Raw genomic sequence first — 22,176 nt, forward strand, 5'->3', positions numbered from 1 at the left:
TTGCCTCTGTCAAAAGGCCTTTGAAAAATTAAAAGAATATCTAGAATCACCTCCAGTTTTGATGCCACCTACCCCTGGAAAACCCCTCATTTTGTACATATGTGCTACTACAGTGGCATTGGGGGCATTACTGGTGCAAACAGATGATCAAGGGAAGGAACATGCCATTTACTACATCGGTCAGACGTTGGTAGGATATGAACTCAATTACACCCCCATTGAAAGAGAATGTTTGGCATTAGTGTTTAGCACATAGAAAATATGACACTATATGCTAAATAATAAGACAAAATTAATTGCTAAAATTGATCCACGTAAATATCTCTTGTCCAAAGCTGCTCTCACTGGCAGAACTGCCAAATGAGTCATGCTCTTAAGTGAGTTTGACATTGAATATGTGGACAAAAAGGAAATCAAGGGACAAGTCATTGCAGACCAGTTGGCTGAAGCTCCACTTCCAGGCGACCATCCTCTTCTCACAGAAGTACTAGATGAGTTCATTATGACTGTTACCACATCCTCCACATGGAAATTGTATTTTGATGGCTCCTACACTCAAAATGGATCGGGGGAAGGAATATTATTAGTCACACCTCAAGGAGATGGCATCCCCAAATCATACAAGATAGCCTTTGCATGTACTAATAACATAGCAGAATATGAGGCCCTCATCACAGGTTTACGCTTGGCTATCCACTGGAAAATAAAGGAATTACAAGTCAATGATGAATACCAGACAAAAGATGATAAACTACCATACCATGGTTGAAGATCTTAAGCAACATTTCATGGCAATCAAGTTTGATCGAATCCCATGAACAAATAACAGGGTTGTAGATGCAATGGCCACCATTGGCTCCCTCCTTCAAATGCCAGCACACAGTCAGAAGTGTGAGTTCTTGGTCGAGCAATTGTTTATACCGGCATACGACCTACCAGAGTCTAAAATGGTGTGTGTTCTTGTTGGTCCCGAGTCCCCTTGGTATCAAGAAACCTTCGCTTTCCTCAAAGACAACACCATTCCCCCACATCTCACCAAAAACCAACAACAAACTTTCATCCATCGATGTGCCCGTTACACCATCCTTGTAGACACCTTGTTCAGAAGGCATTTTGATGGTTCCCTCCTAAGGTGTTTAGATAAACAAGAGGCCGAATGGGCATTACGCAAAGTACATGAGGGCATCTATGGGGCACACTCAAGTGGACTCACATTGGCTAAAAAACTTTTGAGAATGGGATACTATTGGCCTAAAATGGAAGAAGATGCATACAACTATGTGAAGAAATGCATCCCTTGCCAGCAGCATGGTGACAAGATTCATGCACCATCACAAGAATTGCAGCCATTCATTACACCATGGCCCTTCTCACAGTGGGGGTTCGATCTCATTGGGAAAATCCACCCATCATCTTCCAATGGACATAAATTCATTATCACCACCACTGAATACTTCACCAAGTGGGTACAGGCTATCCCTCTTACTTTCACCACTGGCAAGCAAATATCCAAATTCATCTTGAACTACCTAATCTACTGATATGGCATCCCCAAAGTTATCATCACAGATAATGGTAAACAATTTAAAAACCAGGATGTCAAAGAACTCTGCCAAAAATTCAACATCCAACACCGCTTCTCCACTCCATATTATCCCCAAGGCAATGGCCAAGCTGAGGCTTCTAATAAAACCCTAATAAAAATCCTCAAAAAGACAGTCAATGAAGCGAGCCGTGATTGGCACCTCCAAATCCATCCTGCATTGTGGGCCTACTGCACCTCCATCTACACCCCCACAGGTGCCACTCCTTATTCCCTAGTATTTGGTTTCGAAGCTATCCTTCCCCTTGAGATCAAGATCCCCTCTCTAAGGGTATCGCTGCAAAACATCCTACCAGAGGAAGAATACAGAATTGCCCGCTTACAAGAGCTAGAATTGTTAGATGAAAGGCGCCTCAAGGCCTTGAATCATCTCCGGGTATATCAAAACCGTCTGCGCATGAGTTATCATAAAAAATTCAGAATCTGAGAATTCCAAGTTGGTGATCTTGTCCTCATGGAGAATCAAAAAAATCTACAAGAAAGAGAAAAGAAAGGCAAGTTCGAGCCTAATTGGCTTGGACCATATGTAATCACAGCGAAATATGGATCAGGAGCTTATCAGTTGGCTACTCCTGAAGGCGATCCTTTGGATGATCCGATGAATATCATGCACCTCAAAAGGTTTTATGCTTAGTCCTCAGAAAGTCTTAAGTTGTCAAAAAAAAAAAATGAAAAAAAAAGATCCTGAAAAAATCGTCACTTTGGTGCAAACCTGGCAAACAAGCACCTTATGATACAAAAAAATTAAGAAAAAAAAAAAATCAGAAAAAGAAAGAAAAACAATTTGTGGTGCTATGGGCAAGTATCTTGGTGAAAACCTTTGTGTAGGAACCAAGGTAAATAACTGGATCCACTGTCTATCATGTCGATACTACAAATCATCTGCCATCCAGCCCACCCATGCACAACATTCCTTCTTTTTCGCCTCCCAATAAAACATGCGTATGATGATGAGTCTTCGCCTAAGTCATGAAAAAGAAATGTCCCAGTGAAACTAAGCTTTTATGCCTTTGTATAAGCTTCAAGAAGTCTTGAGAAACAATCCCAAGTCCATCCTAGTTCTACTCTTGGCAAGAGGTATCATTTGGTTGCAAGGAAGAGACTTGTTAGATTTTGTTAGATCTTCTCATATAGGCTTGCATCTTTTGCCCTACGACTGCCACTATTTACGACTGCCTGGGTTCTTCCATATCCAGGTATGTTATGATAGGTGCATACTGGGGCATATTTCATAGTATGGAATGTTTTGGATCCTTCTTGTATAAACCGGTGACCTGGTACTAGTGTTTATCAACACTTACCTTCTCGTGTACAAGAGGTATCAGTGTGTTTGAGGGTTTCCTTGCACGAACCCACAACTTTGTATTAGTGTTTCTTAACACTTGCATTGTTGTGTGCAAGAAATTCCTGTTTGTCTGCAGAGTCAGTCCATGCCCTGGGTTTCTCATGGCATCCTGATTTCTATAATCAGTGGTGCAAGTCACTCAGGGCAACATCAAACTAGGTTGGCTCTCCACATTTATTGTGCACAAAATATCACCATCATTCCATCAAATCCTAAACTCAATAATCCCATGGAGTTCTCAATTTCCCCCATTTTCCTCTGTGGTCTCACATCTCTTATTCTTCTTTCCAAATACCTCACGACTACTTCATATATCTTCCTCATTTATCCCTTCCACCCTAATTTTTCTTCCTCTATTTTTCTTTTTTTTCCTCACATAATCAATTCCGATTCTGATTCATGTCTTATATAAGATGTATCCCTCCTGAAACCAGACGTTGTGATCTGATCATGTCTTATACAGGATGAATCCTTCCTGAAACTAGACGTTGTGATCTGATCATGTCTTATACAGGATCAATCCTTCCTGAAACCAAATGTTGTGATCGATCATGTCTTATACAGGATGTATCCTTCCTGAAACCAGACGTTGTGATCGATCATGTCTTATATAGGATGTATCCTTCCTGAAACCAGACGTTGTGATCTGATCATGTCTTATATAGGATGAATCCTTCTTGAAACCAAACATTATGATCTGATCATGTCTTATACAAGATGAATCCTTCCTGAAACTAGACGTTGTGATTTGATCATGTCTTATACAGGATGAATCCTTCCTGAAACTAGATGATCTAATCATGTCTTATACAGGATGAATCCTTCCTGAAACTAGATGATCTGATCATCTCTTATACAGGATGAATCCTTCCTGAAACCAGACGCTCTGATCATGTCTTATACAGGATGAATCCTTCCTGAAACGAGACGTTCGTTGTGATCGATCATGTCTTATACAGGATGAATCTTTCGTGAAACTAGATGTTGTGATCGATCATGTCTTATACAGGATGAATCCTTTCTGAAACCAGATGCTCTTATCATGTCTTATACAGGATGAATCCTTCCTAAAACCAGACGTTGTGATCAATCATGTCTTATACAGGATGAATCCTTCCTGAAAATAGACACTTTGATCATCTTTGTCTTATACAGGATGAATTCTTCTTGAAACTAGACTGAATCTAGATCTTATCAATTGAATCAAATCAAATCTATCGGGATATCAATTTCGAAAAACTCCAAAGATCAAATACCTCAATTGATCTCCCGAGGGGGCATCACCATACCATAATCTATAAATCAAGAGCTAGGGCATCCTATCAAACCAATATCAGCATCAAAACAAGATTATTCTTTGAATCAATGTGTCATCACACCTCGCTTCAAAGAGGGGCAAAATGTAGACACTTAAAAATAATTATTTTAATTATTTTTAATTCCTCACATAATTAATTAATTAATTATGTTAATTAAAATTCTTTTCAATATTAATTAAATATAATTAATATTGTCACTATAGCATATGATTTATTTAATAAATCAATCCCTTTCTTTATTCTTCTAAAAAATCAAATCCTCACAAATCTTCCTCTTAGCTAATTAATTTCAATTAATTAGTTAACCTACATGATTCCTACAAATCATCTTCTTAATTCATCATTAACCTAATAAATTCTTCTAGAAACTCCCTAAACTCACTTAACATTATTCTTCTAATTTTTTATTCCCTCCACTCATTCTCTCTCCTAGTCAAATTCTCCTACAAATATAAATCCCACCTAACATTTCCTCTAATCCCCCTCCTAATGAGTCGTTAATGGCTAATCATCATGATTAGCCACAAAGTCAACTCTTTGTCCTTTCATCCAGCCACTAGCTTTAAATACTCTTTTTCTAGATGAATGTAAGATTTTCGAAATCTCACATTCCTCTAGGCATTTCCCTCTCCCAAGGAATTTTTAAATCCTTTTTATTCTTCTAATCCCCATAATATCCATTTTTGGAGAATTTTTAATTCCTCCAATGCATCTTGTAGAGTGTGGAGATACGAAATGCCTTTAAGGCATATTTCTTGGTCTCCACACCCTCTCTTGGAGCTTGTGTGAGCTCACAAGTAAATCTTAGCCATTCATCTTGAATTCATCCTATCCATCCATTTTCCTCTCCTCTTCCTATAAAATAGGGTTCCACCGTTCATTCAGAACATCTTGAAATCCAGTAAGCTTATGCTGCCCTTTTGAGCCCAGGAAATCAACTTGGCAACTTGATCATCTCATCCTTATCATTCATCCTAATCATTTGTGCACAATATTGGAGAGCTATCTACATCCAACAATCAAAGGAGCACATCAAGTGGAGCATTATCAAGGGGCACCTTCACTTCATCAAGCTCAATCCGAAGGAGAAGGTAAAATAGCAAGGTGAAATGGTCTTTTAATGATATTTTAGCATTCTGCATGTTTATTTCGTTATGTTTTGATCAATTTACCTTTCAAATCTATTTTTCCCTCTTCAGCAGTAATTTGGTTGGCGGTTCATTTTTGGTGAATATCTTGGGTTGCGGAGCTAGAGGAAGATTGGTAGATGTCCTGAGTACCTTATTCTAGAATATTATCCTCCTGTGATGATTGTCATGTGAGTTAGAAAATCTAATGTATAGGTTTTTTAGGATGAAGAATGTGGTATGGCCGACATGTGTGATAAATTATTGTGCGGACTATGTGGATAAATTTTGGTGATCATTTCTATGTTTGAGGATTTTTAGCTGATATATGGGTAGTGTGTGGATAATTCTTTTGGGTCCACATATGCATTGTAGTTCGTATTGAGCCGACTATGTATGCACATTTCATTTGTGTGTTATGCATTTTTGGCCTGACATATAGAAGACCTAATTTCATTTTGCGGATATATTAGATCGATGGATATGATAATTTTTGGTACCGGTGGATGTGTGGAAAGTGTTTTTGAGTGATTGTGCCCAAGTGAAAGATTTTTGCTCCAGAATATTGAAGAATAGCATAATAGAGCAGTGTAGTAGAGCAGTGTGAGATCAAGAGTTTTTTGCTTAACCAAAACTGTACCTTGGCATTTGTAGATGTTATTTCTTAGTTCAGACATTCTAATTATCTTTTGTAAAATATTTTGTATGGAAGTGAGCCTTTCGGTGTTGTAGCCCGTACTCTTTTCAGTAGTGAACTCTAGGCAGTGTGCCTAAATGCATGTGCATTCCCTATGTAATATTTCTATACTTTTGTAGAGTATATTGATATTGTGGATCTCATCCCCATCATGGTTTTTCCCTTAACTAGGTTTTCCACATATAAATATGGTGTTATGGTGTTGTTGCTAATTGCTTTGTGTTTCTGCATTTCTCTTTTGTTCATTTACATTAAGTGGTTGAAAGAATAGATTAATAAGGTTAAAAATTGCATAACACTAATTCACCTCCCCCCTCTCAGTGTTCATTGATTCCAACAAAATCCTCCTTTTATACTTGCCCATTGGGAAAACTAATTAATTTTCCAACATGAGTCGACACAGAGCTAGGAATCTTGCTCATTTTTTAAATGCTAAATTGGGTTTTTGAGGGGCTGAAAATGAGGAGGACCATGGCATGGCACCATGGTCCTAGTGAGGACCAAGGCATCATGCCCTAGTCCTACCCTATTTTTGGGCTAGGACAAGGTGCCAAATTGATGTAAAGTTTAAAGATGCAGCAATACTTGAGTGATATAAGCATAATCAAGTCTAGATCAGGCCTAGGGGTACAAACACTAAGGTGGGGACCCAAATGCAATCAAAGTTGCAAAGGGTGCAATTTTAGGATTCTAAAGCACCAAGCACAAAGATTACAAGACAAAGCCTCAACTTATAAAGTAATATGAATAAATATCGATTGCATGTCATGGTGTCTAATAAAATTTTACAAACTATAGCATTGTAAATTATATTCGCATACAATTTTGTCCTCATGTAGACCTCAGTTTGGTGCTTTGGCATCTGATGCCCGATGTCTATCCTAAGTCTACTCACACCACCTATCAACTTCACATTTTCATCACCTTCACTATCTTCCCCTCATGTTGGACCTAATTCTTAGGACCATGACATTGGGTGCCCTGGTCCTATCTCAAGACTTGGATGCCCAGTGCCCTGGTCCTCCTAATCAATACCCATTTTGGCTCCCCATAATGGTCACTTCAAGTGAGCGGGAAATTTAACCCTATGTTGGCCTACTTTTGAAAATTAACTAATTTTTGGTTATTCAAGTATAAAAGGAGGTTTACCCCTCTCATTTGAAATGGAACAAACTGGAATAAAGATCTCAGTTACACCTTAGCAAATTCAAGTGAGCAAGCAATCAGTCATTCATCAAGCATTAGAGCAGAAGTGATGTCAAGTTTGTGAATTCAAGATGGCATCCATGATCAATATTCTTTTAAGGCATATTACAAGACATCCTAATACCCTTGCATAAGGATCAAACATAACTTCATCAAGGTATATTTGAATTATCAAGACTTTTGTTTCAGATTTGGCCTTTCCCTCAAAAGAAAAGCATTTTGCAGCAATTTCCATTTCAATTCACATTTCAATATCAAGGTTAATTCCTAAACTGGGGTTTGACCTAACGCAAGCCCCTATCCTCAACATCTTTCCCTCTCTTTTTGTGTGTAGAAAATAGGTGTAGGAGTTGTACTCACAAATTCCAGTAGAGTCGATAGTGATGAACAGGTTCAACTTTTGAAGAAGGAAAATTCAAAGGACAAAAGTGAATCTGTATTACCAGTCCCAAAAAATAAGGTCAAACTTTTAGGAACAAGTTCTAAACATATTGTTTTTCCCATATCTTAGTTTGTATCTTTGTGGGATATCTGTAGCAGTCTATTTTTAGCAATTTTCTTCAATTATTCATGGTTTTATCCTAATTTCACAATTACATTCCAAATTCAACTAAGAAATAGGATTACTGCACCCAACTAGTGAATCTAATCAGAATTTTAGCCATTTCCTTATTTGGATTGTGGCTAGATCTATTAGATTCACTCCTCTTTCAATGTAATGGGAAAATTTGGCTTATTAGTGGTTTTAGTATGTTAACTCTAATTCCTAATTGTCCACTCCATTACACAAACCAAACCATAGTGGTGTGTGCACAAAGTGTAACAAAGAGCAAAGTGTATGTCCCCACATTAAAGCGATTGTGTACACCTTACTAGGAGTAGTTGTTTTAAGGTAGCATACATGCATCCAAAAGACAAGCACATCGCCTTTCATAAAATGACCCCAAGCATAGGCAAATGAAAGGTAATAGAGCATAAGACACAAAAAGAGAGCACATAAGGGATCCATTAATGGGGTTAGTATGTGCATCAGATAAATCAAGTATATTAGGTATGATTATATTGAATATACCTCATCCCCTAAATTTAGTGGAACTATGAGAACAATGGAAAAAGATCACATAAGATGAACAACAAGTCTTTTTGGGTCAACATGGAAGAGATCAAAAAGAGAGATATCAAATATTTTCATCATCCCCAATCAGAAAACACAAAAGAACATCTACAAATACAACACATTTACGACATAATATGAGTATGACATATAGAAGAATTGAGATACAAATAGATTAATATCACAACAACTTCAATCCCTCCATTACCTTGGTCCAAGAGAGAAATAAGGGTCATCTAAAGAGACATTAACATAACACAAAGACACATCACGAATCACATCATAGGGTAAACACATCATTTACAAACAAATACACAAAAAGTACATTGCACAAGTCAAGCTAATATAGAAAATCATCCCCTTCCCAATATTACTAAACATCATTTAGTGATAGTAGACAAGATGAAAGAGGAGCGACAATAAGTATGGTGGATGCCACTAGTGCAGGTTCCAAAAAAGGACCATGCTCTAATGATAATTCACTTTGTTTGTCACTAGGAGCTATGATTAAATCTTATAAAAATTTCATATATAGCTCATGATTAATCTTAATAACCTCATACATATCATCAGAATCATTAGTATCCACATTATTAACATCAACATCATCATCCAAATTAATCACAATAGGACCCCTAATACACAAGGGAGATGAAGGAGAACAATCATTTTATGTAAATAATTTTAATTTTTCACGTTATTTTTAAGACAAAGCTCCTCCCTGTGGTAAGGTGAAGGTTGGGAAAATGGGACCAATTCAACACTTGATGGATTAGGGGGGGGGAAATGGTTTGGGAAGAAAGATGACGAACCTTGGCACAATATCTTTGTTGGAAAACTCTCACACTACAATTTCTCTTGGTTCAACTCAAAACTTGTGAAGGTTGGGAATAAATCAACATTGGCTTCTTTTCTTCCTTTGCAAAAGGAGGAACTAAATAAACCTCACTAGGTTGAGAGATACAAGATGTTGGTTGATTTTTTCTTTAACCTTTATATGATGTAGGAGGTGGAACTACAACATATATAGGAGGAATAAGAGGGGTAGGAAGAAGTCTAGGTTTAAGATACAAAGGAGGAATATACATATATCCATAGGTGAAGAATCCTTAGGCTTAATCAAGGACAATATCCTCCATTGTTTTAATTTTTAATAAGGTAAGAAAAGGACATATTGATGAGGTTGCAAAGGTTCAAGTTTTTTAGGCCAAAAACAATCAAGGGTGAAATTTCCATGTCTTGCTAAGGGTTGATAATGGCTATTGTTAATCATGATAGCATGTTCATTGTGAGAGAACTTTAAACACTTATGGATGGTAGAAGATATACGTTTCATGGAATTGAGCCAATGGTGTCCAAACTTCACATGAAATTGGTCAGAGGTGGGGATAATCCCAAGGGTAAATCTAAGCACTTAGTACCAACCTCTACAAGGAGGGATATGGAACCTATAGTGGGACAAGTGAAACCATCATACACCTTAATCATAAGACCATATTTATCATGTGTATCTTGATATAATTGTTGTGTATAAAGATGTCCTTCAGTAATAACATTGACCATACATATTGGATTAGTGAGCACTCCTCATGAGATATATCCTTTAATCTTCACAATAATGTATAATAATCCATTAGGTGCATCAATAATATCTCTTGATTCAAAGGTGATGTAAGGTTTAGGCTTAAGTTTCTCAGTAAGGTTCACAACATAATTGGCTTAAGTAGACTTGTCACTAGCAACTATAATGTTTCAATGTTTAGGTTCAATGACATTGGTAGAATGAGAAGTCAATGGATTGGTAAAGATTTGCAAGTTTTATTAGGAGGTGTTATAGATTTATTTCCTTTGTCATTCTCACCCTTCATAGTTATGGTGTTAGAATCAATAAGACCTTACATCGCATGTGTCAAAATATAGCACTTCTTACTGTCATGATTGATTTGAAGATGGTATTGGCAAAAGGATTTAGGATCAAAGGAAGTTAGAAAAGGCTTAGAGGTATCTATGAATTTTATAGGAGGAATCTTCGTTACATTAACATTAATCAATTAAAGCATGACATTATGAAGTGATTCAAAAAAAGGAGTAAAATTATAATGTGCAAAGATTGATAATAGAGGGGCCACATTGAGTGTTATAGTTGCCACTTGAGTATCAATACAACTGCAGGAATTATTATTTATCTTTATGAAATTCTTGTTTTATTTTTGAAATTTTTGAAAGGATTGACGAGCTTCTCCATTCTTATCAACTAGATCCATTGATGATGAGGATTCAAATTAACTCACTTGAAGATGGTAATTGTGAAGTGTTGTGCATAAGTGTGTGAAAGAAGAAGAATTAAAAACAAATAGCTTCTCCTTTTGTAAATTATTATTGAATATTCTTTGAACATCACCATCAGGCACATGATAAGAAATTTGTGAATGAAAATGTTTGTATATACCAATAAAATTAGTCTCTTGTTCTTTAACTACTTGCTTACAATACATCAAATTAGTTGAAGTAATTTGAGTACCAATATTTTTATAAAAATATTACACAAATACATTAGATAATTTATGAAAAGAATCAATTGAATGAGTAGGCAAGGAGAAAAACCATTGCAATGCTTCATCTCTTAAGGTATGGGTAAATATTTTTTCCATGAGTCTATGATCATGTGAGAAGTCACTACACAAAGAGAGAAATGTTTTTACGTGAGTATGGGGGTCACATTTTTCATTCTATGTCTCCAAATGGGGAACATCCATGTATTGTGGGACAAGAGTATGAACGATGTCATCAAAAAGTGGGCTAGTGGTATCACATGTAGGAACAATGAATTTGGATTGGGTTATAGAAGCCAATTGTTGTTACAAAGATGAAACACTTTGGGCTAAGTTGTTTATAGTTGCTTTGATGTATGAATTGGACTTGAACATGTTGGATTGCGATGGAGGTGAAATATTATGATAGGAAGGTGGAACATTATGATAGGTGAGTAAAGGAGATGGTTGTGAAACAAATAGAAGACTGACAAAAGGAGGTATGTATTGATTGATAGGATTCCCCCCATTACTATTATATGTAGCATTAATATTTTTTGTTACAAATGTAGCTATGATGAAAGATGCATATGTAGGCACATTAGGAAAACATGTGGGAATTGAAATCGCAACTTTGTTTGTAGCATTTGAATGATCAAACACTTAAGCACAAATTTTTATTGGCATAACATATTTTTCCATAATATGAGCAATACTATGCAACACATTCACAACATTTTCATCACTTAGAATTATCCTTCTCAAGAACTCAATCAAGGGGATTTCCTCTGAAACAAGGGTTCTTGACTCATCCATTATTGAAGTTCATCCAATCTCTGGTCTGAAAACTCCCAATTATTCAATAGACACTTGATTTAAAGAGTTATCCTTATCATGAGAATCATTATGGGAATGTATGTTAGGTATGTCTTGTGTAGGAATAGAGGATTCACCTAATTTCCCATGGAATGGGTTAGTCAACTCATGCTCAATAACCTTAGTATTTAAACTATGGGAAGTCATAATTCTAAAACTTCTTCTCATTATGATATTGGATTCAAGGAAAAGCATCATGAAACTCATATGCAAAGAAGAAAATAAAATAATGAAATAGATTTGTACTCACAATGCCTCTCATACAATTGATAATGAAAGCAAGAGAAATTATTAAACAATGCAATTTCCCAAAAGAATGATCAATTAACCACTTAATTAAGCCAAATGTACTATATAAATGATAGATTTGAATAATGAATGATTCTAGATATAAAATTAATGTGCAATAATAATTAGATCTGAGCATATAAATAAAAAATTATGCAAGGCACAAGTCAATTTCGTGTAATGTTGGATATTGGGTTTCACCAGTTTAAACATGTAAGCTAGGAAATCAAACCCATTTATCTCACACCACATTTAGATAAATAAAATTCAATAGGCTCGGCCTCAAAATATATTGGGAAATGGATTGATCACAAATTGGATTCATTTACCTTGTTTGGGTTTAAATTAATTTTGGGATGATATGAATTGAAATGCAAAAATTAGGGTTGATGATGTAAAATATAAAGCAACAAAAAACAATGCAATGATGTAAAGGTTACTTTAAATCAAAATAAGCATAAACACATAAGTAAATACCAAATTAACCTTTATACCTTCACAATGTTGCCTCTTGTTCCTCTGATTGAGACTTTGGTGAAGTCAAGGATGCGCCCCTCCTCAACTTGATTGGATTGGCTCCAAAGTTGGGTGTGGAATGCTCTCCAATACACAACAGCAATGCTTGATGAATGGATGAAATGAATAAGTAGCTAGATATGGAGAAAAATGACTATAATATGGATGCTAGGATGATGATTCTAAATACACACTAACGGCATAAGATTGCACAAAAGGTGGATGTGGAAGTGAAGGGAGGAGACCCCAGTTTTATAGATGCGAAGAGACTAAAATGGAGGGTCAAGATTGATTTGGAATGAAGGGTGAAGATTGAAGGAAAGTGATGGGAAGGATTGAGAGGACATGGTGTGGAGACCAAAATATTTTCCATAAAGGCATTTCTTGTCTCCACACTCCTCAAGGTGCATAGGAAAGAGATCTCAATGCACAAGGGAAGAATAAAAGGAATTAAAAATTCCTTGGGAAGGGACAAGCAAAATTAAAAATTCTCAAATAAAGGATTGCATAGGAGAAAGGGAAGAGAAAATGACTTAAAAATTCCTTCGGAAGTGAGGGAGCATGGGGAAGTGCAAGGATTTGAAATTCTTTGACATGACTCAAGTTGGTGCATTTAAGGTTTGGAAGGTGAGAGGGGAAATCCATTTATGACAGAGAGTTTACTTGCTCCTAATCATCATGATTAGGATTGTGCAAATGATTAAGAGGGGAGATTAGGTTGGTTAATGAGGGATTAGAATGCAAGTGGGAAAGTTAGGAGGATGTGACATGAGGAGAGAGAATGAGTGAAGTAATTTTAAAATTGAGAGATATTATTAATCAAGCTTCTAGAAGAATTAAATAGGCTAAGTGAGGATTAGGGAAAGTGATTTGTAGGAATCACTTTAGTTAGGTTAATTAATTAAAATTAATTAACCAAATGAAATTTAGAATAATTAATGATTTGATTGACTTTAGAAGAATAGGAAAATAATTGATTTATTTGATCAATTAATTAATTGACTATAGTGACAAAATTAATTAAATTTAACTAATTAATTTTGAGGGGAATAAGGATAACATAATTAAATTGATTAATTATGTAGAAAGTCTAAATTAATTTAATTACTTTTAGGCATCTACATTTTGCCCCTCTTTTACACAGTGACAAAATTGGTGATGAGTAAAAGATAGAAGGATGATGCCCTAGCGTGAAGACGCGGGTGGTATATGCCCCCTCGATAATTTAATTCAAAAAAATTAAAAAATTTCAAGAAAATTCTCAAAAAAAACTGGAAAGAGAAGAGAGGAGAAGAGAAAATGTCAAAAAGGAAAAAGAATTTGGAAGAAAAGGAGAAATGATAGGGAAAGACGAGAAGAAAGGGCGAAGGGATGCCCTACATAAGTTGCTTGACGCCCAAGAAGGGGTCATTGTCACACATGCACTTTGGAGAATTGAGAGAGACCTGAGCACCTAGGATCCATGGATTGCATTCCTCACCACGAGCATCACAGAAAAGAGGGTCTGATGTTACCGATGACCAACCGAGTACAGTCCACCGGTATGTACCCCAACCTACCTTTGTCATTTAGTAAATTAGTATTAATTAGGGCATTAATTAGGGGGGAAAACTTATAGGGGGACAGGCGTTGATTTCCCTTTTGGCGTTTATGTAGGGGATTAACACTTGCATAGGAATTCCCCACCCACGCAGAAAATCAACATCTGTACAAACGCTAGTCAAGCGATCAGCATGTGCACACAAGGGGAAGTAGGGAATGTGGAAAACTATATAGAATGACATCTATATTCTGTGGTTCAACGAATGGGGTGCGATTTTGGCGTCTACGCCTAAGGTAGAATGCCATCTCTGCGCAAGGATAAAAAGGGAATAAAAAGAGAGAAAAGGGGATGAACGGGGGGAAACACGAGGGCAATGAGATTCCACAGGTGTAGAAGGAGGCTATAATAGGCTTCGGAGAGTGTCTAATAAAGTGATTCCATTCTGATTAATATGAAAAATAGGTTTTAAGGACCTGAAACCTTTAACATAGGAGCATAAGATAATTCATCATAGAGCAACCAGACCAACATAGAAACAACATACAAAAGACTGGAAAAAAGGCCCATAAATCAAATGGAAAACAAAAGAAAGGAATAGTAAAGAGAAAAAACTAGATAAAAGACCTAATCAACAAACAGCAACTACGAAGACTTAAGAAGATCAGCCACCTTAGTGACCAGCAGGTCATAGTTTGCCGAAGCAACTTTGAGTTCTTCAATTTCCTTATTTGGCTTCTTCTCCTTCTTCTTGCCATTGGTCCTCATTCTAGGTCCTTGCACCTCTCCCATACCTTCAATGTCAGGTTCCAGCTCCAAGGAATCCTTCTTGTTCTCCAGCTTGCTGATAAGAATTTTGGTGTTGTCAGTCAAGGCCTTCATAATGTTATGGCTTTGTTCAACAATGCTTTTGAGGCATTTTTCAATTTTAATGAATTTGTTGTCAGTTTCTGCCATTCTCTGGTCCATAGCATTGTCATTGGTTTTTATCTCCTCTAGGGCCTTCTCCACTTGCTCAAACCTTGGGTTGAAGGAGTATCTAGTCTCTTCAGCTTTGGCAATAGTTTTACTCAAGTCATCAACATAGTCAGCCATAGATTTACCTTCACCAATACTGATTGTCTCCAGAATTTGAACCCTGTGGCTTAGCTTCTTATTTTCCTGCACAACTTTCTTGTGACTATTAATTAACCAATCGAGGGTGTCCACAAACCCTTTCAAACCCTTGGTAGGAGGATTTGAAGGGGGGATTTTCTCACCAGCATTGTCCTGTTCATTATTGGGAACATCTCCACTAGTGATTTGTTCGGCATTTCCACCAACCCTCTAATTAAAACCTTCCCCTATGATCTCCTCCTCCACTTTTTGGTCGACATCAGGATCCTTTCTCTACACTTTATCCTCCAATTCCATTTCATAATTGTCCTACCTTTTCTACTTGTTCCTTTTCTGAATGGAAGTTTTAGTTTTGTTTTTCCAAGGGGACTGGGATTCATCCTTCTCAGAGTCCTCAGAGACCTCCAAGGAGAAGGAGGAGTGAATCTGGAAGACCTTTTCTTTACTATTTTTCTTGCCCTTAGAAGAGGATGGCTTAATACTCACCTGTTTTCTTTTCTTACCAAGTTCAGCTTCAGAATCTTCCAGACTCTACTCTATCTCACTTTTCGAATCACTTTCAGACTCATCACCCATAGAAAAATCAGAATTTGACCCTTCCCCCTCAGAATCAGAGATAGAAGGTTGGGGGCAGGAAATTTGGGGATTCATCCTTCTCAGAGTCCTCAGAGACCTCTGAGGAGGAGGAGGAGTGAATCTGGAAGACCTTTTCTTTACTTTTTTTTTGGCCCTTAGAAGAGGACGGCTTAATACTCACCTGTTTTCTTTTCTTACCAAGTTTAGCTTCGGAATCTTCCAGACTCTCCTCTATCTCCCTTTTCGAATCACTTTCAGACTCATCACCCATAGAAAAATCAGAATCCAACCCTTCCTCCTCAGAATCTGCCATCCAAGGTAATGTATTGCATAATAGAAAACAAAACCTCCCTCCAAGGCTTAACAAATGCCCTAGGAGGGTAGTAGGTCTTGCTTAGCTTAACCAGTCACTTCTTCTCCTTTGTTGTTTCAGGTTATCGCTCAATGGCCTCCTTGCTAAGCTTTCTGTCCTTGTAGAAATTGCTTCATTCCCTACAAAGACCCATTACCTGGGAAATGAGCTCTTCATCAATGGAGATAGTTTGATCTCCCATCTTCAGGGTGCCCTTCCTCCAATTTTTGCAAAAAAAATTAGTGATTTTGGCATCCCTCCCATGGAGTCTCTCCATATACTTTGTAAACCTACCCTTCTACAAGATGCTCCAAATTTCCTCCTTTTATTTCCACTCCTTACAATTGTTGGGCTCATAGCGACGCCTGTTACCTCCCATAGTTTCTCTATTCAAAATAGAAAGCTAAGAGTTGCAGAAAACTATAGGAAAGAAATTTCTCGAAGTGGCCCCTAATACCGGAAAGTGTGGGAAAAGGTGGCATTTATCTTATCATTAATGGTGCTAACATAATGATAATTAGTAATAGCCCTCCAAGTAATACTTTTAATCATTATTTTATCCATTTATGATCTTTGGAGTGTAGTTATATCGATCCATGAAAATGATCGATCTGACATCATTGAGGAGATCCTCCTCACCCTTCCAGGTAACCATATTGTTGTGAGTGACCGCCACATTGGTTTCCCAGTCACCAGGGCCATTAGCTTCATGATAAATGTGGGAAATAAAACATTTATCGAAGGTGTTGATGAGATCTCTAGCAGCCTTTATAATGTTGTTGATAGTCCATGAGGGATTAGAAATTCCTTTAAGGAATTTAATGATGTTATTAGAGTCCCCCTCAATCCATAGATAGGGATAGTTCCATCTTGTAGCCAGGACAATACCTTGGAGAGCAGCCATAGCTTCCTCCATGTGGTTAGTTTGGCAACCTATAGGAACAACAATCATTTCCTTACAACTGCCATTTTCATCTCTAAGAATTGCACGACATCCCGCTGGGCCAGGATTGCCTTTGGAAGCTCCATCAAAGTTGAATTTGAGTCATCCATAAGGGGGAGAGTATCATCTAGCTTCAAGTCTCTTGCTTTGTTTAGAATTAGTACTAACAACACTCTTTAGATTCTAGGAGTTGAGAATGTGAGTTTCCATGGGGTTGATAGGATTGCATGGTTCTCCAATGATCCTAATGTTCTCCACAATAGCCCTTTGAATTTTCTAAAAAACAACAACCTGGGTGAGAGAAGTATCCCTGAAGATGCAATTGTTTCTTTCTTTCCAGATCCCCCATAGGATGTGAGGGAGTGAGAGCTGCCAAAAAGATCTCAACATGGGATTAGACCAATGATAACTCCAAGAATGGAAAAAATCTTGGATAGAGTTAGGAAAGACCCATTCCATACAAAAATTCTTAAGAAAAGTTTCCCAAATTGAAGCAGTGAAGGAATAGTGGATAGCCAAATGGTCCACAGACTCTTCCTCCTCAAGACATAAAGCACACCTATTTGGGAAGATAAAACCTCTAACCTTCATATTGTTTAAAGTCAAAAATTTTTTTTGGAGGATGGTCTACTACAAGATATTGATCTTTGGGATAAGACCCTTTATCCAGGCTTTAGACCAGAAGGGGTTCTCTGAGGGGGCTAGAGATAGCACTCCATACATTGAAGAAATAGTAATGTTGCCTTTGGGTTCAAATTTCCAAATAAGAGTATCTTCCTCATTGTTCAACCAAGAAGAAGACAAGTGTTTCCTGAGATTGATGAAGTTAGGGTGAATACCTTCAATGTTATTCCATTTATCACCTATCCAATACCCCTCAACCAAGGAACCGAAGACTCTTTTATAGGGGACAACAAAAGGGGCCCAATCAGGGATTTCCACCAAAGGCTTATCAAGCAACCAGGGATCCTCCCAAAATCTAAATTTCCTACAATTACCAACTCTCCATTTCACCCCTTTAGAAATGTTGTCTTTACACTTAGAGGCATGATTCCAAATGTGAGACCCATTAATACTAAAATCAGAATTAATGAAAGAGAAAAGAGAAGAAGATAGAAGAGGATACTTACTTCTCCAAATTTTACACCACTCACTATTAGAGTGGAATCATCTCCAAACCTGTTTAGACAAAAGAGATTCATTGAGGGTCTGGATTCTCCTCAGGCCCAAACCACCTTTGATTTTTGGTCTAAAAACCTTGTCCCAAGCCACTAAAGCCATTGTTTTATTTTCCTCTACCCCAGACCAAAGAAAAAAATTTGAATTTTTTCAATAGCATCAACAAATTTAACTGGAATTCTAAAGAGGCTGAGGGCATAAATAGGAATTGTTTGAAGGGATTATTTAAGAATTTGTAGCTTACCAGCCTGACTTAAGAGAGCACCTTTCCAACCAGCAAGATTTCTTTGAAATTTATCCACCAAAGAACTCCAAAAGGAATCGGGTGGAGCAATTCCCAGGGGGAGGCCTAGGTAGGTAGTAGGGAGATTAGTGATCAGACATTCCAGAATTCTATTGATTCTATGTTGTCTTCTCTCAGGAGTATTGATGAAAAACACTTCTCTTTTAACCTAGTTGATAAGTTGGCCAGAAGCAGATTCAAACTTACAAAGGGTGTCCTTCAGGATTCTAGCTTCTGAAATGCTTGAGTCCCCCATAATGATGGTTCCATCCACAAATTGTTGGTGGGAGAAAGTATGATCAGCAGAGGAGGGTTGGAGACCTTTAAAAAAACCTCTAGTCACCATGCTTTCAATGGACCTACCAAAACATTCAGCCATAATTATGAAAAGGATAGAGGAGATGGTGTCCGCTTGCCTCAATCCTCTGGAGGCTTTAAAGAAGGAGGAGGGAAATCCATTAACAAGAACAACAAAGGAGGCAGAGGAGATAAGCTTCTTGAAGAGGTCCACACATATGTTAGAGAAGTCACAAGCCAAAAGGACCTTCATGAGGAAAGACCAATCGACCCGGTCATAGGCCTTAGATAGATCAAGCTTGAGAATAAAACCCTGCTTCTTAGCCATAACAAGGGAATGGATGTTCTCATGGATAGTTATGATGGAATCAAGAATTTGCCTTCCTGGCACAAAACCATTTTGTTGATGACTAATCAAAGATGGAAGGACTTTCAAGAGTCTGGAGGTTAGGACCTTGGAAATAATATTATAAAAAGAGTTGCATAAGCTGATTGGCCTAAACTTATCCATGGAGTCAGCACCTTGAATTTCAGGGATTAAAGCAATGAAGGTGCCATTAATTTCTTTCAAAAGTTTTCTAGCCCCAAAAAATTCTTTAACCCCATTGGAGACATCTTTCCCAATAATATCTCAGAACTCTTGGAAAAAGAACATAGGGAAGACATCAAGTCCAGGGGCTTTGTTACCTTCAAAAGAAAAGACAACATTTCTGATCTCCAAATTCAAAGGGATTGAAGTTACGAAAGCATTCTTCTGCTCATCAATAAGGCAAGGAATGTTCTAAAGGAAGGAATTTTGAACATCATCATCCAAGCTTTGATCCCTACAAAGAAGATCAGAGAAGAAACTTTTGGCCTCATTTCTTATCTCCTCCTACTTAACTAGCTCCACATTGTCCACCATCAGTTTTTTGATCCTATTAGCCGCTTTATGTTTGATTGTCGACATATGGAAGAATCTGGTATTCTTATCTCCTTCCTTCAGCCATATACATCTAGACCTCTGCTTCCAAAAAGCTTCTTCTTTAGCAATGATTTCATGGCATCTTTTGAGGATCTCATTTTCTTCAATGATAGTCATAGTAGAGAATCCATCCTTTTGGATTTGGACTTGTATTTTATTGAGGTCTTCCTAAATTTTTCCTTTGGCCTCAAAAATGTTCCCAAAGCTGGATTTATTCCAAGTCCTTATGTTGTCTGTTATGCTTTTAAGTTTCTTCACAACTCTATACATGGCAGTACCCTCAACTTGAATGTTCCGCCATTCCTGAATTTTATGGGTGAGATCCGGATGTAAAGTCCATATTTTTTTCAGATCTAAAAGGAAAATGTCTTCTCCTATTTATGGGGTTAGCAATAAGAGTTATGGGATAGTGGTCAGACCCAACATGAATGTGAGCAGACAGAGAACATAAATAGTGTCTGTACCAATCATCAGAAATAAGAGCCCTCTCAAGGCAAACTTGAATAAGGTCATTTCCAACCCTCATGTTAGTCCAAGTGTAATTGAAACCCTATATCTCCACATCATTAAGGGCTTGAGTGTTTATAAAATCCATGAGGGCCAGTCTGTTGTCCAACTGAGAAGGGCTTCCACCAAATTTTTCCTCCTCTCTCAATGGGGTATCGAAGTCTCCCATGACTAGCCAACTGAGGTTCTTGAAGCTGTCCCTTATTTCCATAAGTTCTTTCCAAAAATTGCTTCTAGATTTCAAGGTGTTAGGAGCATAAATGTTTGTGAGGATCCAAGAGGTTTCATCTTTTAAATGCTCAAATTTGATGCAAGAAAATTGCTTTCTTGAATAAGAACTTGACCTCTAACACTATTGAGATTCTAGATTGTTGCAATGCCTTCAGAGGCACCTTCCGAGCTACCACAACAGATACTCCCAGATTTAAAGAAATTCAAAGCTTCTACTTTATCTCTACTCATCTTGGTTTCTTGAATAAGAAAAATATCAGGTTTACTATCCCTAATCATATTCCTAATAATATCATGCTTGTGGGGATTATTAAGTCCCCTAATGTTCCAAGAAACAATCTTCATGATTACTTACCAATTCCTAATTCCTTCAGAGTCCTTTGAGTCCCATCTGCTATGTTCTTGCTGGCCTCCTTATCTCTGACTTTGTGGTTTGAAGGTCATCCAGGGGATGAGGAGACATACCCTACATCAACTTGAGAAATTCTACTAGACTTCCTTAGTTGGGCGGCAAAGGGAGTGGATCCTTTTTTGTTCCTGTGTTTTGGAATTTTCCATTCAACTTCTTTCTCAAAAACCACTTCAAGGTTACTAAGGATTCTAGAAATTTCCTCTTCATTACCCCATTTAGGTGACCTGGTATCATGTGAAGAGCTATTGGCTGATTTAGAGGCTTGATCTAAATCCGAAAGGTTCAGACCCAATATAGCATATTTCTGGGCCTCTTGCAAATCAGAAATGATTGTGAGAGGGAAAGAGTCAGCCTTTTCTTCTTGTGAACCGGTGATCTCCCCTTCCTTAGATTTTTCCACTTCCTTAATATTCTTATCCTTCTGATCCTCTTCATTGGAAGCTTACTTACTAGCCAAGGTGTCAACAATTATCATCTGGGTATTTTCTTTAGAAGATTCATTTTGATCTATTATTTCCTCTCTTCGGATCTATCCTTCCCGGGGGTTGTCTGCTTTCATTCGTTCCTTCCTCAGAACTTCCTGGGGGGAGATGTTTAGAGACAGAGGCTGAGGACACCACTTCCTTATTCTCCCCCAAAGGTCCAAAATAGTTGATATCAACTAGGTCAATTTCCTTATTTTTAGAATTTTTGACTTGCCATACCTTTTTCTCCAGAGCCTTTTTACTATCTGCTACAGTTTTGGCTTTCTTATTCTCCCCTTTGGGCTTGAGAGGACAATGTTTATCCTAGTGACCTTCTTTTTTGTAGTGGAAGCAAGAAAAGGGGATGGATTTGTATTCAATATGTTGTTTCCAAGTTCCAAACTTTGACACAATATCTATCTGCTCAGGCATATCTACATCATGGTCGGTCCCTACACAAAATCTAGCATGAGTGAGCCTCCTTCTTGAAGCTATCACTAGATCTATTGAGATAAGCTCTCCAAAAGAGCTTGCTATACTTGAGAAAATACATTTTGCCCAATACTCAAGAGGCAGACTTGGTAACTTAACCCAAACTAGAACTTGCACCAGAAGAGAATCACTCATATTTAGATTCGGATGCCATTTCCGGAGGACCAGAGTTGTCTTTCCAACCAACCAAGGGCTACC

Source organism: Cryptomeria japonica, chromosome 5 (assembly GCF_030272615.1).
Source record: "Cryptomeria japonica chromosome 5, Sugi_1.0, whole genome shotgun sequence".
Lineage (NCBI taxonomy): Eukaryota > Viridiplantae > Streptophyta > Pinopsida > Cupressales > Cupressaceae > Cryptomeria > Cryptomeria japonica.